A 17,930-nucleotide genomic window follows, 5' to 3' on the forward strand; every position below is an offset into this window, starting at 1 on the left:
TACAGCAAACCCGTAATCAGCACCTCAGAAGTCATAGACGTGCAAATTTCAAGAGCTTATCCAAAACTTTCCACTGAGACCCCTTACTGTACATCACATGATTCTCTAGTTAGGAATCTAGGGCAATCCACAAAGTTATTATTCCAGTACGGAAAAAATCCTAATCCCTAATCTTCCTTCCTGTCTTCCAATACGGAAAGCGTAAGAGAATTCTCAAGTCCAAGCTCTAGCGTGAGCGTAAATTTGTAATCATTTTTTTCCAGGTTTCGTAGACGAGTGTTGCGACTTAGCGAGTGCGTGCATGATACGCAGGCGGAAGCCACGTTTCACGTCGTGGAGATATTACTTGGCTGGGGGTGACATCCCCATGGACTATCATCTTAACGCTGATCGGGAGATTAGTGTGTTTCAGTGATCCACTGACCTATGCTGGCAGCATGATTCTCCCTACTTGATCGTAGGTGGTTGACAGCCACATCGACGCTTACCTAAGTCTGACACTACTTCCTGCTTACTTGTGTCAAGCTTCTTCTGTTTTTTTTTTTTTTCTTTTCTGTCTCCCTTGGCCAACTCTCGTTTTTTCCTCCAATGGTATTAGGCTTCGAGGCCCGAGGGTGTCTCATTTTCCTACTCTGTCTCCAACACCGGCGACAATGGAGAGGATGGACCTCGGTACAGCGGCGGAATTCTGATTAAGACAAGGATTGGACGGCAATCGGTATAAAGGAAGAAAACCTTGATTAAAAATTATCTAGTCCTCCAAGTTGAGGGTTGAGGCACTGGGCCTGCCCCACACCTCTCGGAAAAATTCAGCGTGCAAAAAATCCAATAGTAAAATCTCGGAATCATTTCAGAATTAAGCAGAATCGACCCAGCAAACGAAAACGGTAGATGAACTTTGGTACATGCAACGTCCAGTGCATCGCAAATAAGAAAACAGAAATATTCAAATAAATCCATCGAAACAATGACGACATAATAACACGAACACAAACAAAAAAGATAGGTAAGGGAGTAGATGATTATATTCATACTTACAGTCGAGTGAAAAAGTATGTTGGGCAAAGAAGAGGATATCGGTTGCGGTACATAAAAAGTGGAACCAATGCATTAAGAAATTAGACTGTGTGAACGAATGTCTGATGTGTGTGCATGCGACGCTGAAAGGATACAGCATAGCGCTCAATACAGGATATGCACCCACAAATAAAGCTGCTGATGTTAAGAAGAAGAATTTCTTTAATGATTCGACAAACTTCGTAGATGGCATTAGCAATAGTCCGCGCCGATAGCTGAGTGGTCAGCGAGACGGGTTGCCGTCCTACGGACCCGGTTCGATTCCCGGCTGGGTCGGGGATTTTCTCCGCTCAGGGACTGGGTCTTGTGCTGTCTTCATCATAATTTCATCGCCATCCGGCGCGCAGGTCGCCCAATGTGGCGTCGAATGTAATAAGACCTGCACCAAGGCGGCCGGACCTGCCCCGCAAGGGGCCTCCCGGCCAATGACGCCAACAGCTCATTTCCATTAACAATAGGGAGAAGCTGTTTTTTTAGGAGATTTTAATGGACCAGTGGGTAATCATACTTCTAGCAAGGTTGTAGGCAAATTTGTGGAGGATATTGTGAATGATAATGGAGACAGGCTGTTAGAAATGTGTGGACAGTACAGTCTTAAGAGATGGAATGGCTTTTTTCAACACAGAGAGATCCATAAATATGTCTAGACACAGCCTATAAGGAAGTTACAACCTATAATTGACTTGTTATAGAAAAATAAAGTAATCGTACAAAGGTGGATGATAGCAGAGTCTACAGGGGAGCAGGATGTGGATCTGATAATTTCCTGCTCCGTTGTGCACTTTGGTTCCCCTTCCCGAAAATCAGTATGTGCCGAAACTATTGCAATGAGAATGGAGAGAAACTGGACCAGCTACAGTGTATCTTAAGTTTACTGCAGGATCCTGGCCTTATTATACAAGCTTATATTGATTGGGAACCTACATTGGACTGATGATACAATATTGGAAGTAGCGTATAAGGTAATTGTGAGACCTATTCATGAAGTTGTCTTTGAAATTCTTGGAGTAGTTGAGAACAAGTAAGGTAACTTTAAAAGTGATTGGTGGGATGACGCTATTACTGCAAAGGCGAAGGAGAAAGAGGAGGTTTATAAAAGATGGCTTATGAGCAGTAAGACTGATGACAGAAGTAGATATGGAAGACTGAGGAGAGAGGCAAAGTAACCAGTAAATACGGCAAAAAATGCTATGTGGGACTTCGAATGCGAAGAAATTAATGAGTGTATAGGGAGTTCAAAGTCCAAAGAAGCATGGAAGGTAATAAAACAGATAACAACAAATGACAGAAATAGTATAAATTTACAGTTGATAAGCCTAGGTAACAAAACAATTACTAGGGACAGAAAGCTGTTTGAAAACAACCAAGCAGTTTCGTTATTTAATAGTAAAGTTTGCAGTGGACATTTGGGGCTAGGAAGCCATGTGCAGCTATTAGGAAGAGGAACAACTCTTCTTCTCGCACTGGTGTGCAGACAAGGCTTTTGGCAAAGAGGCTTAAAAACTGCCTGCCTGATCTACCTGTTAGGGGCCTCTGGCCACGGCAGGGACAGGGGTGCACGAGAGAAACTGGTCGCAGGACCGGTGTCCAGACATTTGCAACGCCGGACATTTGCCACGGTTTTACCTGCTCCGAAGGGTCGGTCCCTTGTCTCCCCTCCCCCTCCTCTTCCTCTTCCTGCTCACCCGCCCGCCCAGTTTGCTTTCGAAGTTCCTAACGTGACCATCAGTATGGAAGTTATTACAACGAACAAGGGCAGGCCTCCTGCTCATTACAAAGGTTATGCGAGTTTTAAACAGAGGGAATCTAAAGAAGGTGTTCTTACATGGATCTACTTATGCCGAAAAGCGGATAATTGCAAGGGAAAGCTGCTTTCGAGGAAAGGTGAAGTATTGAGCGTATTAGAACATCTCTGTGGACCACCTGACGATGCAGCTCTGGAAGAGAGACAGCAAGTGCAAAGAGCAAAGAGAAGGTCTCGAGAACAAACTACACAGTTATCGGAGATATACGCGGATGAAATGGGAAATCTACATAACAAAGTTTATGACTTTGTTATAGTTATGCCTAATTCAGTCGTCAATGGTCAAGAGTGGGGGAACCAACAAGAGCCTAAGAATTATGAAATTAATCTTCATGAAGATCTATTAAAAATGAGAGATGGCAGTAGTTTTCTTCTGGAAGACGATAGATTAGAGGTGAGAATAATGATTTTTAGTGGAAGCAAAGGAAAAGAAAGTTTAAAAACATGTTCCCATTTTTTTATGGATGAAACATTTAAGAGATGCAGCAAACAGTTTGCACAGATCTACACCATACACGTAGACTTAGGAGGCTCGATTAAAGAAACAAACATTCTTCCTACTGTATTTGCACTGCTCCCTAATAAGAAGAAAGACACATAGGTTTGTCTGTTTCGTCTCATGAAACAGACAGTCTCTGAGTGGTGTCCTAAACAAGTAAAGGTGGACTTTGAGGCAGCTGCGATATCGGCCATTCGTCAAGTTATTCCCACAACTGAAATAAATGGATTCTATTTCCATATGACGAAGAGTTTATGGAGAAGAATTCGAGTTCTCGATCTAACTGAGGAGTAGCGCTAGAACGAGGACTTAAGACTTCACGTCAGCATGTGTGCAGCGCTGGCAGTTGTAAAACCGGAGAACGTAAGCAATGGATGGATTGAGATTCATGCAGAAGCTCCTGATAACGGAAGGTTCTCTCAATTTTTTGACTGTGGATAACTGGCTAGAGAATGAGGATATCGCAATACAAATGTGGGACTGTTACGGAAAAAGTCACCGAACGACGAATGCTGTTGAAGCGTGGCACAACAAAATAAATACACTCCTGGAAATTGAAATAAGAACACCGTGAATTCATTGTACCAGGAAGGGGAAACTTTATTGACACATTCCTGGGGTCAGATACATCACATGATCACACTGACAGAACCACAGGCACATAGACACAGGCAACAGAGCATGCACAATGTCGGCACTAGTACAGTGTATATCCACCTTTCGCAGCAATGCACGCTGCTATTCTCCCATGGAGACGATCGTAGAGATGCTGGATGTAGTCCTGTGGAACGGCTTGCCATGCCATTTCCACCTGGCGCCTCAGTTGGACCAGCGTTCGTGCTGGACGTGCAGACCGCGTGAGACGACGCTTCATCCAGTCCCAAACATGCTCAATGGGGGACAGATCCGGAGATCTTGCTGGCCAGGGTAGTTGACTTACACCTTCTAGAGCACGTTGGGTGGCACGGGATACATGCGGACGTGCATTGTCCTGTTGGAACAGCAAGTTCCCTTGCCGGTCTAGGAATGGTAGAACGATGGGTTCGATGACGGTTTGGATGTACCGTGCACTATTCAGTGTCCCCTCGACGATCACCAGTGGTGTACGGCCAGTGTAGGAGATCGCTCCCCACACCATGATGCCGGGTGTTGGCCCTGTGTGCCTCGGTCGTATGCAGTCCTGATTGTGGCGCTCACCTGCACGGCGCCAAACACGCATACGACCATCATTGGCACTAAGGCAGAAGCGACTCTCATCGCTGAAGACGACACGTCTCCATTCGTCCCTCCATTCACGCCTGTCGCGACACCACTGGAGGCGGGCTGCACGATGTTGGGGCGTGAGCGGAAGACGGCCTAACGGTGTGCGGGACCGTAGCCCAGCTTCATGGAGACGGTTGCGAATGGTCCTCGCCGATACCCCAGGAGCAACAGTGTCCCTAATTTGCTGGGAAGTGGCGGTGCGGTCCCCTACGGCACTGCGTAAGATCCTACGGTCTTGGCGTGCATCCGTGCGTCGCTGCGGTCCGGTCCCAGGTCGACGGGCACGTGCACCTTCCGCCGACCACTGGCGACAACATCGATGTACTGTGGAGACCTCACGCCCCACGTGTTGAGCAATTCGGCGGTACGTCCACCCGGCCTCCCGCATGCCCACTATACGCCCTCGCTCAAAGTCCGTCAACTGCACATACGGTTCACGTCCACGCTGTCGCGGCATGCTACCAGTGTTAAAGACTGCGATGGAGCTCCGTATGCCACGGCAAACTGGCTGACACTGACGGCGGCGGTGCACAAATGCTGCGCAGCTAGCGCCATTCGACGGCCAACACCGCGGTTCCTGGTGTGTCCGCTGTGCCGCGCGTGTGATCATTGCTTGTACAGCCCTCTCGCAGTGTCCGGAGCAAGTATGGTGGGTCTGACACACCGGTGTCAATGTGTTCTTTTTTTCCATTTCCAGGAGTGTATTACAGGTACCGCACATAGCTACTCTACAGATGCTCGCACCACGACCGTCACCTGAGACAGCGCTACCCATTGAAAAAGGGGACAGTACTGCTGCTCCATCTCATCACTTGTTCTCAGTAGCACGAACGTTGTATAGCTTCTGTGCAGAATAAATCCACGAAATTTATTCAGCATTAGATAATTTCAAATTGTGTTATCCTTGTCTTAAGACAGAGTAAACATATTAAACAGATAAAACTTAGTCTTCGCCAACGAACTGCCACCCAGTGGAGTGATAATAATTTGTTGTGTCTATTTGTGTTGCCAACAGTTCGTGATTTATTTGCCATCTCGCTTAACTTGTTTTGTAGCCTTATTTCATTATCTAGTAATTTTTATAAAAGATTCATCCCATGTTGTTATATTAATCTCCCATCAATAATTGACTAGAATAATGACAAGACCATATTTCACTAAATTATTATTATTCGAGGTTTATTTAGGATTCTGGTGAAAGTGATAACTTTCAATGCAGGCTAGCAACAATAAGTACCATCAGAGAGCAGAATCAGTTTAGCAGACACAAGGCCATGTAAATGAGGTGTCGTGTGGCTAGGGCCTCCCGTCGCGAAGACCTGTCGCTTGGTGCAAGTCTTTTTAGGTGACGCCACTTCTGCGACTCGCGCGTCGATAGGGATGATATGGTGATGAAGACAACCCAGTACCCAGTCCCTGAGCGGAGGAAAACTCCCGACACAGCCAGGAATCGAACCCGGGTCACTTTGCACGGCATTCCGCCGCGCTGGCCACTCAGTTATCGGGGCGGACGCAGGACCAGGTAGACAAGAGGAAGGCTTACAAGTTAAAGTGACTGCTGTCAGGGCGTATGCTGAAAGTCGCCTGTAGCCTTCAAAGCAAACCGAAAGACCAGCATAGCCCTGCAAGATACAGCGCAAAAACATGGGAATTGGAGTAGGTCATGACATCTTGTTCTCCCTAAATTTCACCGATTATCAGATCATTATCGTCGAGGACGAAGAGGATGTGTCTTATATGTTAAGAAAGCTTAAAGAAGAATTTGAGCAGTGGGGTATGTAAATTAACTTTACAAAGCCTGAAAACTTGGTTTGTCGGAGATATAAGAAGAGATCTCGTTGTGGATGATGAATCTACAGTCAAGTGTAGCTGTTCATATAAATGTTTACGGACAGTCATTTAAGATAAAGGTGGAAGCAGTGAGGAAATCAAGCACAGAAAATAAAAGGGAAAGCTGGTAATTAAGCAGATACACCCCATGATTTCGAATGAAACGACATCAAAAAATCTGAAAAGGAGGATATACGAAATTATAGTTGACAGTATTGCTCTATATGGTGCTGATCAATGACAAGAAATTAAAGGCAATGGAAATGGAGTTCTGGAGACCAAGTTGCGGTGTGACAAGAACAGATAAAGTAAGAGATGAAGAGGTACGAGAATAGATGGAAGTTAAAAGATATTGCGGACACCACTGAAAATGAACGTCTAACATGGTATGGAGATCTTAGCAGAATTCCACAGGAAAGACGGTACTCTAAAATGTGGCACTGGAGACCTCTACGACGCAGAAAGAGAGGAAGACCGTGGCTACATTGGAACAATGGAATGAGTTGTGCGATGCAGGACAGAGCCATAGAAGAAGTGGATTGGCAGGGAAGAAGGAGAGGGAAAGGGATGCGAGAGACACCGCATGGTGCAAAAAACCGGGCAGAAAGAGAGAGAAATGAAGTGACACTGGAAAGAAGCGATGGACTTGGTGACGTTTAATTAAAGCAAATAAAACTTAAATCGAACTTTTCCGGTGGAAATATCAAGTGTAATTACTGATTCCTAACCAATAACTACCACTTTGTTAACGGTATAATAGATGGTAGATGAAGATAGTAGGATGAAAAAGTGTCTTGTGGTGGCCATTTTCGCAGCAGTTGTATATAAATTACAATAATTCAAAATAAAAAAGCCTTTTGCATGGTTAGCACACTGGTCTTGCGTTCGGGAGGACGTCGGTTCAATCCCGCGTCCGGCCATCCTGATTTAGGTTTCCCGTGATTTCCCTAAATCGCTACAGGCAAATGCCGGGATGGTTCCTTTGAAAGGGCACGGCCGACTTCCTTCCCTAATCCGATGACACCGATGACTTCGCTGTTTGGTCTCCTCCCCCCAAACAACACACCCACTCTTTTGCATAGTGCACAATGAATTTTCTTATTTAATTTGTGCACCCAAATGAGATTTGCCTTAGTCACAAGACATCTCAGTGGGTGTCCTGAAATATTACACAATTTTTTCGTTAACACGTACAGGTTATCGTTTGTGTACATATAGGTTACAGATTTCAATGAACTAATTTTAAATCTGTAACCTACCTACGCAAACGAAAACCTACATGCACTAACAAAAAAAATCATGTAGTATTTCAGGACACACGCAGAAGATGCCTTGTAACTAAGGCAAAACGTGTCTGCGTGAACAAGTTAAATAAAAAAACTTAATGTACAGCATGCAAAATTCGTTTTTTCTTTTGAGCTACTGTAATTTATCTAGTGAGGTTAATATTCAGTCAATATTGATGTCATTGTAGGTGGAACACTGGTTAATTTCAGGAACAGTACCGTTTACCTGATTTCGGAAAACTAAATCTGGATGGCCAAATGGAGATCAGGAACCAGCTATTTCCGAATACTTGTCCAGTACGTTGCCTCTAGGTGGCCTCCTAGGAACCAAAGTGAATAGAAGATGAAACCTCATCAACTAGCTCCCTACAATGTCGTGGTCAGTCTCAGACAATAAAATTTATTAAGAAGACATTTGAAACATATAAGCTCAGAAGGTCAACCCTAAGTGAAACACTTCGGCTTTCACGGAAAGAACGCACTTTACCCCGATTTTATTAAACGTCACCAAGTTCGTGACTCATAGCCTTGTCCGGCTATGAGTTTGGGCTAAATTAGTGTGCACTTCAATTTTAAAGCTGAAGTTAAGGTTCAGCAATCACTACACCAATTTTACGGCCTTCAAATCAGGTTCACTTGCGCAAAAATATTTTTATTAGAGAAACGCAGTAACGATATATCTAAAATTGGAAGTCTCAAAGTGGGACTTGAATCCGCGGTATCCGCATACCAGGCGTCGACATCTAACTAGCGAAGTTCTGATACCGAAGACAGTTATAATTTGTTTCTCAAAAGTGGACAGCCCTTTTCACTATAACAGCATAGTTAATAAGCGGTAAGCTTACCCCTTGCTGCCACAGAAGCTTCAAACAACTGGCGTGATGTAGCTGACGACCTGTGTTGGCAGTGGGAGCAGTTCCGGAAAAAGAGCTGTGCAGAATAGTCCTTGGTAGTGTGTTGCGGACTTCGGTTTAGCTCTCAGTCCATATCTGCCTTTTCGAAGGAAGAAGTACTCCTTGCCTAGACTAATATCGCAGCATTAGTTTATGGCGAAATCGTATCATTTACATTTTTCACGTTTTTCTTTCTTTCGATTACACTCAACTTTTCGGCGCTGGTGTGGCGTTCTCAGCGAGAATCGGAGCTCGGACTCATGAATGTGATGAGTGCTGTTCGCGTAGCAACATCCCTCACTCTTCTGCTGGTCCTGATAACTAATGAGCCGGCCGGAGTGGCCGAGCGGTTCAAGGCGCTACAGTCTGGAACCGCGCGACCGCTACGGTCGCAGGTTCGAATCCTGCCTCGGCATGGATGTGTGTGATGTCCTTAGGTTAGTTAGGTTTAAGTAGTTCTAAGTTCTAGGGGACTTATGACCTCAGCAGTTGAGTCCCATAGTGCTCAGAGCCATTTGAACCATTTTTTTTGGTAACTAATGTGGTCTCGTACTTACCGTGATGCGCATGTCAGAACGACGCGCAAACCGCTTCCTCGCCAGCCGCGCACGCGAACTGCACCACACTGAAGCCAGTAGCTTTCCATTGGCCAAAAACTCGAACAACACAACAGGCCTTTTCCTGGCCAGCTATTGTGACGTCAGATATCGCAAGTGGATGTTGTCCGCCACTCGGACGCGGTCCGTAGTTCCGCACAACACGGACAGATGAGAGCGCGATGCACATCACGCGAAGATGTAATTCCTCGCTCTTTCCGTTTTTACATGGTTTAGCGTGTTTCTTTCGTCAATTCTGGATGAGAAGACAGCTTCCGACATACTGAAATTGTATTTGACCTTAACTAATTTGTATATCATGGTTTCGATGGATACTATTGTGGATGCTGATCTAATGAACCTCGTTGGAAAAGCGACGCGCCGGCCGGTGTGGCCGAGCGGTTCTAGGCTCTACAGTCTGGAACCGCGCGACCGCTACGGGCGCAGGTTCGAATCCTGCCTCGGGCATGGATGTATGTGATGTCCTTAGGTTAGTTAGGTTTAAGTAGTTCTAGGGGACTGATGAACTCAGAAGTTAAGTCCCATAGTGCTCAGGATGGGATGGATATGGTGTTATGGGCGCTCAACAGTGTAGTCTTTAGCGCCCGAACGGAAACAACAACGGACGAGTGTTAGTGCTCAGAGCTAAAAACGACGCCTTACAGGGGTCAGAAGCTTATATAGCGCCATTTCAAACGTTTTGGTGCATGTTCCTGAATCTTCTTTAACATTTTAGACTGACAGACAAAGGAGTTGTCTTTTTCCGAAAGCCTGTACTCCTGCATAATTTTCATTTAGATCACTAAATGGTGGTAACCTAGTGCTACACCAACCTCATGTTGTTGGTGTGATTACTGCTAATGAGAGCAAATACATTTTCTGGTACAAAAAACGGGTCTCTCTCTACAGTGCACAGTGCAGTGAAGGAATGAGAGACCGTTAATTACGACCAGTCCTTTCGAAAGGTTTGTTTACTTCGACAGTCTCGTTAGTACTATTCAAAGGAACTATGTATTGCCGCCAAGTTTCAGCATCTCCCTTCCTATAATTTTCATATACAGACCGCACTGCATGAAACGCAACACTTCGAATAAAGTCTCTCGACAAACTATTAGTCGAGCACTTAATACTGCAGGCTGCTCGCTTAGAAACACTGTAGCAGGTGTAGGACTCGTACCAGGCTCTCCATCACTGATGTATGGCAGTGAATTGTGAAAGTGCCAGTCGGTGCTATGAAATCAGAGCAGTAAGACTGGTCAACGTGGAGACGCGCCAGAACGACAGGAAGGAGCTATAGTTTTTCGACGTGCTCAGGATTACTCCGTGAATGAAGTTGTCGGATTTGTTGGTATACAAAAGCAGTTCAGTAAGTAATGCGGTAGATTTTCTTCTCTGCCAATTTCGATTGAAAAAGGCAGAATTTGTTGCGGGACATACTGAAATACTCCCGCTTTAGCCCGTAGTTTCACGAAGCCCGATTAGTAGCGGCGCTATACGTAATTTTCAAAATGGCGTCTATAACGGAAAGCTGTCATTGAATTTCTATTGGCGGAAAACCAGAGTATTGTAGGTAGTCATAGGCGCTTGCATAACGTCTACGGAGACCTGGCAGAGAACAAAAGCATGGTGAGTCGTTGGAGAGCGTCGATCATCATCGCACCAATTAAGGCAAACCTATCCCGTATCCCACGTGCCGCCCGGCGCCACGCACCTGTGACTCATGCAATGTTGTAACGTGCGGACAGTCTCATTCGGGGTGATCGACGGATCTCAATCGCAGACCTCGCTACACTACTCGACGTCTCTGTCTGCAGTGCTGACACACTTGTACACCACTTCGGATACTCAGAGGTGTGTGCCTGTTGGATTTCTTGCCCTCTATTACTTGCCGCCTAAAAGAAGAGTGTGTGTGTGTTTCTGAATTCCTAAGGGACCAAACTGCTGAGGTCATCGGTCCCTAGACTTACGCACTACTTAAACCAACTTATGCTAAAAACAAGACACACATCCATGCCCGAGGGAGGACTCGAACCTTCGGCGGGAGGGGCCGCGCAGTCCGAGACATGGCGCCTCAAACCGCGAGGCCACTCCGCTCGGCTTAACAGAAGACCATAAAGAGCAATGAAGGACCATCTTTGAGGAAATGCTTGCGCTTTACGAGACAGCGTGACATTTTTTTGTCGAACATCGTCACAGGCGACGAAAGATGGCTTCACTATTTCAAACCAGAGAAACAGCAATTGATGGAGTGCACCAAACCACGTCTGCTCTGAAGAAAAAGTTCAAAGCCACACCGTCAGTCGGTTAAGTCATGGTGACGCTCTGTTTGATGCCCTGCTTCATGGAGCAACGATCAACTCTGAAGTGTACTGAACTACCCTGAGTATGCGCGCCCGGCTAGCTGCGCAGTCTAAGGCCCAGCGCACACTGCACGCAGCAGAGGCAGAGCCGCTTTTGTAGGGCACGCTTTCCAATGGGGCACAGCATACTGCACGCAGCCGAGGCGCAGGGGAGGGTTAGCTGGTAAGCCCTCTGTCCCTCTGTCCGAGCCGCACAGTTTTCCTCTGCCTGCGGCCCGAGGGGCCCGTTATCTCAGATCCCATCTCTGTCAGCGGTTCGCACCACCACAGAGGTGGTCTGTGGCACCGCGCTGCGCTCGGCCAGTAGTGACTTTCCAGCAGCAGTGTGTGCGTCTGCGACAGTACCTCACTTTCGTTCTTGTACGAAGTTTCTTAGTTATGGAACACCTCATTCAGTTAGTTCAGGACAACCCAGTGCTGTACGACACCAGTCATCTGGACTACATACGGAGTAAATTGAAGGACGAAATATGGAAGAAGGTTGCAGAGGAATTACATTACAGCAATTGTAAGTATTATTTATTAATTGATTTATTTATTTTATATGCATTTTCACAATATACATGTAATATTAATGACATAAGTCGTTCTCTTTAGTATTGGCCTCTTTTTATAGCTGCATACTGCCATTGAACAGAAGCCTCTGGTGAATTAAAACACTCATTAAATTTTTCTCTTGTAAGAAAAGCTTCACTCGTGTTTCTGCACCTACTTGGAGCAGGCGACAGAAGCTGGTTGGTACTCAGTGGTCCCATGTCGTCCTCCTCGGCGAGATCATTTGACGTAATGTTATCAGTCCTCAAGTAACTATGAAGTACACATGTAGCTGTCACAATTCTATCTACAGTCTCTAGTTTACACTCAAAAGGCCGTTTAAACACACGAATTCGGGAACTCAAGATACCAAATGCACACTCTACAGTTTGACGAGCACGAGATAGTCTGTAATTATAAACTTTATTTTTCTCATTGCCAGTAACTCTGCATTTAGGGTACGGTCGCATTAAGTTTTTTAATAATGGAAATGCCTCATCACCTACGAAAACGTAAGGGGCTCTATTTTGTTGTCCAGGAAGCGATTTATCTCCTGGGATTTTTGAAGTTCCGTCAGTCAGTTTTCTTCCTAATACTGAATTAGAAAAAATATTTCCATCACTAAATCTGTGGTGTCACCGCCAGACACCACACTTGCTAGTACATGTCGGACCCGCGTGTCGCCACTGTCAGTGATCGCAGACCGAGCGCCACCACACGGCAGGTCTCGACAGACGGACTAGCACTCGCCCAGTTGTACGGACGACGTAGCTAGCGATGCACACTGTCGAAGCCTCGCTCATTTGCAGAGCAGATAGTTAGAATAGCCTTCAGCTAAGTCCATGGCTACGACCTAGCAAGGCGCAATTAGCATGTATCTACAGAGTCTCACTTGTATTGTCAAGAGCGATGTACAACAAGGATGGATTAAAGTTAAGTATTCCAGAAGCTACGTACTTTTCTTTATAGCATTCATTACGTATCCTGTTTCAGACCTCTCTAGCCTGCGTGAGTTTAAGCGTGTGCCTTTCGGTTACCCATCACTGTGGACTGGCTGTCTTGTCAGTTCACAACAAAATCTGCCCATTGAACCGACGTCTATAGAGGTAAATCTGTAATGAGCATCGACAGTAGCCATTAATATTACAGAGCAATGCTGTTTATAATTGAAAAATGAGGAACCAGATAATTGAGGTATTCGCAAAATGATATGTTTCCCATCAACAGCTCCAAGACAATTGTAAAACTGCCATTTCCTCTCAAAGTCAGAAGCAATATTTTCCCACATAAATGTTGTTGGCTCAGGTAGATAAATGGGTTGTAGATGCTTCCATATCGCTCCACACACATCATAAACTATCTTCGACACTGTCCTTTGACCCATGCAGTAGCCTAGAGCGATGGTTTTAAACATGTCCCCCGTCGCTAAATATCTAAAATGAAAAAAGACAACAATCCGTTTATGTCGCATAAGCAGAGTGGACAGAAAGTTACTAAGTGTTTCGACATTTATGGTACGTGTACACGAAATCACAGATTGTTTCTGACACTACTTGGGGAATGGGACAAAACTATTCGAAAATGTAGCTGTTCACCTTCCTTATGTCACTTTATACGGAAATATATGAAAAACTAAATTCAGAAATTCCTTGTTGCAGGGGAAACAGCGAAAGAAAATTGGAGAAAACTTAGGGATTGTCATCGAGATGCCCTCCGTAGACAGAAAAAGAAGAGTGGGCAGGCAGCGACCTCAGTCCGCCCATGGCTGTACCAAAATCAGATGGAATTTTTAATTCCATATATGGCCAACAGAGGTACAGTAACAAATATAATGGAAGAGGTAAATGCTACAACGAGCGTTGCAAATGATGGTGGAGGAGATGACGTAACAGACACACAGAGGAACGAAACACAAGACGACTTGAGGACGCCATTGTCAAAGAAGAAGAAGAAAGCAGATGTCAGTAAAATCATTCTTGAAAGTATTAACAGCTACGAAGAGAGAGCTAAGAAAAGAGACATTTTACGCGAAAGATCACTGCATCAAGAAAATGTCGCCTTACACCAATTTTTCATGGCGATGTACCTGTCGACAAGAGATGCCAAAGGCGTACCAAGTGTTGGTAAAGAAAAAAGTGTTTCAGATAGTATCTGAAACGGAGGAGGAAATTTTGACTAAACAGTGGCTCAACATCATTTATCAATATCATCATGCAGCACAGAAAATAGTTCGTCTACCACGTCAATATTTGACTCTCCTGGTACGGAGTTTGAACCTTCAGCACCACATTTACTATAAACAGTGTTATCATGTTCATTATTTTAACAAATTTACAGATGGAAATTGTTTCTCTGAACTTCAATAAATATTGAAGAAAAAATACTTTATTTCAATTGCATACCTTAAACATACAGCTAATTTTTCTTCTGTAGGTATGGGCTCCCGCATGTGACTTGCGCCGGCCGAAGTGACCGTGCGGTTAAAGGCGCTGCAGTCTGGAACCGCAAGACCGCTACGGTCGCAGGTTCGAATCCTGCCTCGGGCATGGATGTTTGTGATGTCCTTAGGTTAGTTAGGTTTAAGTAGTTCTAAGTTCTAGGGGACTACTGACCTCAGAAGTTGAGTCCCATAGTGCTCAGAGCCATTTGAACCATGTGACTTGCTTTTCCTCTTATATCTTGCTCTATCAGTGTATGAACCTCTTCAAACTGCCGTCTGTTCAGTCGGAAGCTTTCCCTGAATACGTGATCAGGAACTTCCGTAGACAACACGTATTCGCCATGTGTTCTTCGCTTTTGCATGTACTTGCTTTTCCATAGAGATCTTTCTCTGTTCTTGTATGCACTGTACAATAAAATAACACTCCTGAGTTCCGAATCAGAATCGGAATCTAACTGCATAGACAGACCCGCGGTGGACATTGCTGGGCGTTCTGTGTTTCGCGAGCGCTGGGCCACCACTGAGCTCTGCCGTGCCTCTGCTGCGTGCAGCGTGCGGCGGGCCTAATGCGCTGCTTCCCGAGCAGAAAGGCGTGCCGGTCCCCTGCACGAATCCGCCCGGCGGATTAGTGTCGAGGTCCGGTGTGCCGGCCAGCCTGTGAATGGTTTTTAAGGCGGTTTCCCGTCTGTCTCGACGAATGCGAGCTGGTTCCCCTTATTCCGCCTCAGTTACACTATGTCGGCTATTGCTGCGCAAATACTGTTGAGCCGTGCTTAGGTTCGCGTTGGTGCTGTTTGTAGGTTTCCGCCATCTCTTAGAGGCCAGACGGTATCGTTTAGTTGGCACGGTTGCAGTTGTTTGTCTTCTTCTCGTGTTGACTGGTGCCACTCCGTTTCGCAAGCGTGTCCTGTCCGCTAGTGGCAGCAGCGGCGGTTATCGGTATGTAGTAACTGTTGTCCTATCTTTGGGGCGACGTGGTGGTTTTTCTGGGTCGTGTGAGTGTGCGAGTTCGGTTGGGGACTCAAGATGAACCAGGTCCGCGCATTGCCACAAGACGCCGGAACCGCTGGCGGCACGCATGGACTGCCGGATGGAAGGGCTGTGGTCACAAGGGTGCACGACCTAGTCGTAAACCGGATCCAGCAAGCTTTAAGTTGAGCGCATTCGTATTCAAGTAGAGAGACCTCCACCATTGCAATATTTCGCGGTTCTCCAGTGATTTGGGTTCGTGTTGCCGCTCGTAGTGTCGCAGAGGCGAAGAGCAGCGAGTGGAGAGCTTGGGGAAGGCGGATCTGATTAGCTTTCCTCGACTTCTTATTACTGTTTACTGCGTTCAACTTGTTACAATTTGTTAAGTCCAGCCGGTCGGTGTGGCCGAGCGGTTCTGGGCGCTTCAGTCTGGAACCGCGCGATCGCTACGGTCGCAGGTTCGAATCCTGCCTCGGGCATGGATGTGTGTGATGTCCTTAGGTTAGTTAGGTTTAAGTAAAGTACTAGGGGACTGATGATCATAGATGTTAAGTTCCATAGTGCTCAGAGCCATTTGAACCATTTTGTTACGCTCAACCAGAGGTAATATTTCTTTCCTGGTGGCCGCTAACGCCCCAGTTACCTGCCCTGGGGGTAAGTGTATGTAACGGCAGTGTACGTTTCGTCGCCTTGCCGCTGCTGTCCGGAAAGACGTGTAGTTTTAACAGCTTTCTTGATTGCAGGCCGGTTGGTGATTCTTCTACTCTGGTGGCAGTGATTCCTTTCTCGTTCTGGGCGCTCGAAAACCAGTATTCTGAGGACGTAGTGCAGACCGCCGGTTCTGGCTTTGGCGTATTGTTCCATCGTTGTATTTAGTTTATCGGACGTCAGGTAGCTTCAGCAAGATTATCATTAGTCATTCGTTAGACTGCCACTAGTCTGAGTTACCATCTTGTGAAGTCATTGCAACTCTTGGCTGCCTATCTCATCGCTCGCGAAAGTGTTTGTTGCCGGGCCTTCTCAGAGTCGATTCCCGGAGCAATGTCTGTAGCCCCTTGGTTCTTGTAAGACATGTGTGTTCTAAAAGCAAGTCTGTAGCTAGTAGTTCAGTGTAACGCTCCTTCAGCCCACGCCTTCTGCGAGTATAGTCTACCTCAGTACCCTTTTAAGGAACGTATGTACTGGTCCTTGTGTTTTATTATTGTATTATTTATTACAATATCTTGTAATACCTACATAAAAGGTTATATATATGTCTAGTTAATAGTTCTGGTCGCCTTCTGGAATAAATCTAGCAGTGCAGTGTTCAGTGGATGTTAAGAGTTGTATTATAAAGTTTACCATCATCTTATTTCACCCGTTTGGTGATCAGTTGCTTGTTTTTTAATTAACCTTTGTTATTGTATTTGCTGTTTTACAGCAGGTTTCTAAATTTTTTATATTATTGCCGTACTTGGCGTGTAAGGCCTTCAGCCGTGATTGTGGTCACTTGCCTTAAAATTCTAATTTGGTATTTTTATTTACGCAGTAAGCCTGTAAAACTTTTATTTACTACCATTCCTGGTGTCTGATTCCTTCTGCTGTGTTTGTGGCGACTTGCCTTTAATATTTCAATACCTGTAATTTGTAGGTTGCAGTGAGTTTTAAACAATTCTTAATTTATTGCCGTCCCTGGCGTGTAAGGCCTTCTGCCCAGATCACAGTGGCTTGCTTTTAAAACATTATCTGCTGTATCTGCTGCGATTTGCTAAATTGTAACTCACTGAAAACACTATTATTGCTCCATTTTTAATGTGTCGTATTTTTATGTATTGTTGAGTCTGGAATTACTGGTTTAAAATAAATTGTGTGTAACTGTAAAAGGCAACCAATAGTAACTGATTATGGCCCCGTCCACAATCGTAACGGAATCCTGCGTTCCCTTGACTACGAGTTTTCAACTGTCTCCACGTACGCGTGCACCATAATTACTCTACCACACAAACATTTGGGGTTACACTCGTCTGGTATGAGACGTTGCAGGGGTGGAAGGGAGGGAGGGTGGGGGGAGGGGGGGAGGTGCAGTGGGAGCCGAACCGCACAATAACCCTGGGTTCGGTGTGGGGCGGCGGTGGGGAGGGTGGATCGCTGTGGCCTGTTGTGAACCACTGAGGGCTATAGCGGGACAAGGCCTCTCCGTCATTTCTAGGTTCCCGGCTTAGTACACACACACACACACACACACACACACACAGTATACTGAAGAAACGACTTAAGCGTGTTCGTCGCCAAAAAAATGCAAACGAAGTTTTTCATGACGACGCAAGGCGTGACACAAATCTGTCCACCCGAGAGCTCACAAAACTTCGTTGGATTGTTCTTCCTCATCCACCTTACAGC

The sequence above is a fragment of the Schistocerca nitens genome, chromosome 1, assembly GCF_023898315.1.
Source record: "Schistocerca nitens isolate TAMUIC-IGC-003100 chromosome 1, iqSchNite1.1, whole genome shotgun sequence".
Taxonomy (NCBI): Eukaryota; Metazoa; Arthropoda; class Insecta; order Orthoptera; family Acrididae; genus Schistocerca; species Schistocerca nitens.